The sequence below is a fragment of the Choloepus didactylus genome, chromosome 1 (assembly GCF_015220235.1).
Source record: "Choloepus didactylus isolate mChoDid1 chromosome 1, mChoDid1.pri, whole genome shotgun sequence".
NCBI lineage: Eukaryota > Metazoa > Chordata > Mammalia > Pilosa > Megalonychidae > Choloepus > Choloepus didactylus.
In genome coordinates this window covers 229,169,889-229,175,636 of record NC_051307.1, presented here as the reverse complement: position 1 = coordinate 229,175,636, position 5,748 = coordinate 229,169,889, and the positions used below count along the sequence as shown (strand labels likewise).

The window sequence follows — 5,748 nt, the reverse complement described above, 5'->3', positions numbered from 1 at the left end:
CTACTTAAAACCCCAGTCGGAGCTCAGCTGAGCTATATTCGCTTGCTGGGAGAGAGCTTCTCTCTGGCATCATGAGGCTTTGCAGCTCGGGCTATGGGGGAGGGGGTCTCACGACTTGGATCCACAGGTTTTACTTACAGATTTTATGCTGTGTTCTTGGGCATTCCTCCCAATTGAGGTTGGTATATGATGAGTGGGTGGTCTCGTTTGTCACCCCGCAGTTATTCTGGATTATTTACTAGTTGTTTCTGGTTTTTTGTAGTTGTTCCAGGGGGACCACTTAGCTTCCACTCCTCTCTATGCTGCCATCTTGCCCTGCCTCCATAAGTGCCGCAATGTCTTCTTTATGCTCTTCTAGGATCTTCTTTATGGCACTTATATCCTGGGCCATGATCCTCTTGATGTCCTTTAAATCCTTTGCCATGTTTTCGTTCTTCGATTGTAGTTCTTTGATTAATTGTGCGAGGTACAATGTTTCTTCTGAAATCTTGATTTGTGTGTTTGGAGCTGGATTCTCCATATCATCTGGTTTTATCATATGCATTAAGATTTTCTGTTGTTTTTGGCCTCTTGGCATTTGTTTTGCTTGATAAGTTTCTTTCAAGTTGTATCAAAAAAAAGGATATCTAATTTTTCAGAGACACAGTTTGGTGACGTACACTTTCTCAGCTAACCAGCAGATGGCGTCTGTGAGTCACCTATATCCCTCAAGTCAGTTCTCAACCTTTTTTCCACGGTGTGTGGGAAAATGATTCTTGTGTGTTCAGTTGGAGAACTCAGTTTGGGTGTGTTGCTAGAGCCATCTGCCCTGAATGTGGAGCGTGTGTACGTGTGGCCAGGGAGGAAGGGCAGTTCTACTGTTCAAATCTCCAAGGTTCCAGGAGATTCAAGGCTGCTGCAAGAGTCTAAGCCTTCATTTCAGTTCAGCCCCAGACCCTCTCTCTCGCTGGCTCACAAACCACCGGACTTGGCATAGTGCCCCTGGGTTCTCTGAGCGGATCCCCCTTCCCAGCCGTGATCCTCCCTCAGCCGAGGGAATGCCATGCTACGTCATCAGTGTGCACCGTCCCTCAAGGGAAGCCCTGGGCCACCGGGCTGTGCCGCGGGGCTCTCAGCTTGTTTCAGAATGCAGAATATCTGAGGCTGTCTTTACTGCAACACCTTGAGGGCTGAGAACAGCTGAGGTTTTCTCCACAGAGAGAGAGCGAGAGACAGAAAAACTCCCAGGTTCACCCGCCAGCCAGATATAGCACCCGATCCTCTGGGCTCCCTATCCTGAGACAGATATATCCCCCGATTCTCCCAAGGTCAGTTGTCACCAAAAGCCTCTGTCTTTTGTTGAGGATTCACTGTCTGTACTGAGCAGTTAATATTAAAACCTCACTTGGAGCTGGGCTGAGAAAGTGCATGGCGCGGCTTCCGTGAGGGAGGGGCTCTTGGCTCTAGGTTCTCAGCTCTCAGCATGAGTCCGCAGTTTTACTTACAGATTTTATGCTGTGATCTCGGGCATTGTTCCCAATTCATGTCGATGGATGTTGAGTGGGCAGTCACGTTTGTCTCCCACTGTTATTCCAGGTTATTTACTGGTTTTTTGTTCATTTATGAATTGTTCTGGGGGAGATTAAGTCTTCCACTTCTTTCTATGCTGCCATCTTCCCAGAATCTCCCTGATTGCATTTTTTACAAAAAATCGACAAGATGTAGAATCAAAACTCATGTGGAAATGAAAGGAACTCACCAGTCGCTAAAACAATTTTGGAAAATAAGGTTGGAGAATTCATACTTTCCAATTTCAAAACTTATCACATAGCTACAGTGATTAAGAGAGTGTAGTACTGGCATAAAGATAGACATTTAGATCAATGGAATAGAACTGAGAGTCCAAAAATAATCCTATAGATCTATGATAAATTGATTTTGACAAGGCTGTCAAACCCATTCAATGGGGGAAAGAATGGTCTTTCCAACAAATAGTGCTGCAAAATTGTTTACCCACCTGCAAAAGTATACACCTGGACTCCAACCTCATGCCACAAACAAAATTTAATTCAAAATGGATCAAAGATCTAAGTGTAAGACCTAAAACTGCAAAATTCTTAGAAGAAAACACAGTGGTAAATCATTGTTTTCTTGGATTAGGTTTTTTATATATGACTCCTAAATTGAAGGCAACCAAAGAAATAATAGGTACATTAGACTTCATCCAAATTAATAACTTTTTTACATCAAAGCATATTACAAATAATTGAAAAACAGCACTCAGAATGGAACAAAATATTTGCAAAATATCTGATATGGATCTAGTATCCAGGATACAGGAAGAACCTTTACAACCCAGTGATGAAAAATAAACCAGTTTTAAAAAGAGAAAATAGACATTTCAAAGAAGATATACAAATGGCCAATATGCCCATGAAAAGCTGCTCAACAATCATTAGTCATTAAGGAAATGGAAATCAAAAGCATAATGAGATACCACTTCAGACCCACTAAGATGGATATATATGTATACTTTATCCAACAAGAAGCCACAACTTTACTAATGATAGAAATAGTGCAGATTTCAAACCAAACTGCAGTTACTCTTTTGAAACACCAGAAAAAGTTTTCATTTTCAAATGGTTACATTGTGTAATTCCACAGAAGCATTTACAACACCATTACTATTGTTCTTCAGGGCTTGGACAACCTTTGTCCTTGATACATTTGCTTGTCACATGACCAAATCCACGTCCATACCTGTTCATCAGCCTCTTCCTTTTCACTCCTCTTGCACAGTTGGAGTCTGTGTTTTCTTGAATGTTCAAGACAGCTTCACTGGAATTTCCAATTACTCAGCAGCTGTTAGCTGTGCTGCCTTAGATAAATCCTGGATCTTGGCTCCCCCTAAAACCATGTAGATATATGAAGTTGGCCTCTTGTAGACATCAGGCTTTGTGTTGACAAAGAGGATATTCTTACTAGTTACTCTAGTAACCCCTGTAACCTGTCAAAACCCAGTTTGGACCAAGTCTTCCTCAACTTCTTTTCTCTCTGACTTGGTTTTGCTTTACTGACTGCTTCTTCATCGATTTCAGCTGCTACTGTCAGCCGGGTCTTTTTTATGGTTGCTTGCGTGGAAGCCTATTGCTCTAGTTCTAGTACTGATTCATCATTGTCAGAATCTGTTCCAGACCCTGTCTCAGCCTGTGGCTATGGCAATTCCTGCTCTGTAGCAGGGACCATTTCTTTGGTTTCACTGGGCTTTTTGTGCAGTGAACATGGAAACCAAGGCTATATTTTAAACAAACAAACAAAAAATTAACAAGTGGCTGTGCAGGAAATGAAACTCTCAAACACTGCTGGAGGAAAGGTAAAATGGAACAGCTGCTATGAAAAACAGTTTGGCAGTTCTTCAAAATGTTAAACATAGTGTTACCATATGACCCAGCTACTAGGTGTAGACCCAAAGGAAATTAAAACATATGTTCACAAAAAAAAACACTTCATACAAATGTTCGTGTGTCAGTCAGGGTTCTCCAGAGAAACAGAAGCAAAAAGATATATGTATATATCTATTAAGAGATTAATTACAGGGAATTGACTTATGTGATTGTGTGTGTGGCAAATGTGAATTAATCAGGCAGACTGAAGGCTGGAAAATCTGGTGAAATGATGAGAATGAGATTGAATTCCTGAGTCCAAATTCCTTATTTGGGAAACTCTATTAGTGGAGGGTATGGTTTTGAGGCAGAATTCCTTCTGATCTCTGGAACCCTCAGTTTTTACTGTTAAGATCTCCAGTGATTGGATGAGGTGCATGGACATTACAGAGGGTCATCTCCTTTAGTTAAGATGAATTGATTGTAGATGCTAATTCCATCTACAAGATACATCCACAGTAGTAAGTAGGCCAGGGTTTGACCAAACAATGGGACACCATAACCTAGTCAACTTCACACATAAAATTAACCATCACAGTTCATACAGGCATTACTCATAATGGCCCTAAAGGAGAAACAACCCAAAGTCCATCAACTGATGAATGAATAAACAAAATGTGGTATATATATTGGCATATTATTTAGCAATGAAAATAAATGAAATACTGATACATGCTACAATATGGATGAGCCATGAAAACATTATGCTACAGGAAGGAAGCCTGATGCAGAAGGCTACATATTATATGATTCCATTTATATGAAACATCCAGAACAGGCAAATCCATAGTCAGAAAGTTGATTAGTGGTTGTTTTGATGTGTTCATCAGTAGACTGGACACAGCCCAGGAAACAATCAGTAGTTTGAAGACAGGACAATAAAACTTGCCAAAATGTAATATAAAACAAAATTTAAAAACAGAAGAGAAAATCTTAGAACATTTGTGGATTTTGAAAAATTGATATTAAAGTTTATATGCAAAGGCAAAAGACACAGAATAGCCAACACAAAATGAAGAAGAAAGTCAGAAGACTGACAGTACCTGACTTCAAGACTCTTTATAAAGTTACAGCAATCAAGATAAGTGTTGTTCTGGTGTTAGAATAGACAAATAGATCAATGGAACAGAATAAAGAGCCCAGAATAGATTCACACAAATGTGAACATGGAACAAAGACAATTCAGTGGAGAAAGTATACTCTTTTCAATAAATATTGCTGCAGTACCTGGATGCCCATATACATATATGCCCATATACAAAAAAAAAAAACAAAAAACAAAAAAACGGTTAATCTAGACAAGACCTTACATCCTTCTCAAAAATAAACCTAAAATGGATCACAGAACTAGATGTAAAATGCAAAATGTAAAACTTCCAGAAGAAAATATCAGAATATCTATGTGACCTTGAGTTTGCCAATGAGTTTTTAGCTACACCACCACAAGCATGATTTATAAGAGAAAAAACTAAGTAGTACTTTATTTTTATAATTAGAAACTTCTTCTATACAAAGATACTGTTAACAAAATGAAAAGAAAAACCACAAATTGGGAGAAAATATTTGCAAAAAACATATCTAATAAAGAATGTATAAAACCTATATACAAAGAAATCTTAAAACTGTAAAACAAGAAAACAAAAAAACCCAATTTAAAAGTGGGCAAAAACCAACTTGAAAGGTGAAATCACTGCCCTCCCCCCTACGTGGGATCAGACACCCAGGGAAGTGAATCTCCCTGGCAACGTGGAATATGACTCCCGGGGAGGAATGTAGACCTGGCATCGTGGGACGGAGAACATCTTCTTGACCAAAAGGGGGATGTGAAAGGAAATGAAATAAGCTTCAGTGGCAGAGAGATTCCAAAACGAGCCGAGAGGTCACTCTGGTGGGCACTCTTATGCACACTTTAGACAACCCTTTTTAGGTTCTAAAGAATTGGGGTAGCTGGTGGTGGATACCTGAAACTATCAAACTACAACCCAGAACCCATGAAACTCGAAGACAGATGTATAAAAATGTAGCTTATGAGGGGTGACAATGGGATTGGGAAAGCCATAAGGACCACACTCCACTTTGTCTAGTTTAGGGATGGATGAGTAGAAAAATAGGGGAAGGAAACAAACAGACAAAGGTACCCAGTGTTCTTTTTTACTTCAATTGCTCTTTTTCACTCTAATTATTATTCTTGTTATTTTTGGGTGTGTGCTAATGAAGGTGTCAGGGATTGATTTGGGTGATGAATGTACCGCTATGTAATGGTACTGTAAACAATCGAAAGTACGATTTGTTTTGTATGACTGCGTGGTATGTGAATATATCTCAA

At 39.5% G+C, this 5,748-nt stretch overlaps 1 pseudogene; it reads right to left on the bottom strand.

The window, feature by feature from the left end:
• Positions 1-2,614: 2,614 nt before the first annotated feature.
• On the bottom strand, positions 2,615-3,225 carry LOC119527021 (annotated as a pseudogene).
• Positions 3,226-5,748: the final 2,523 nt, after the last annotated feature.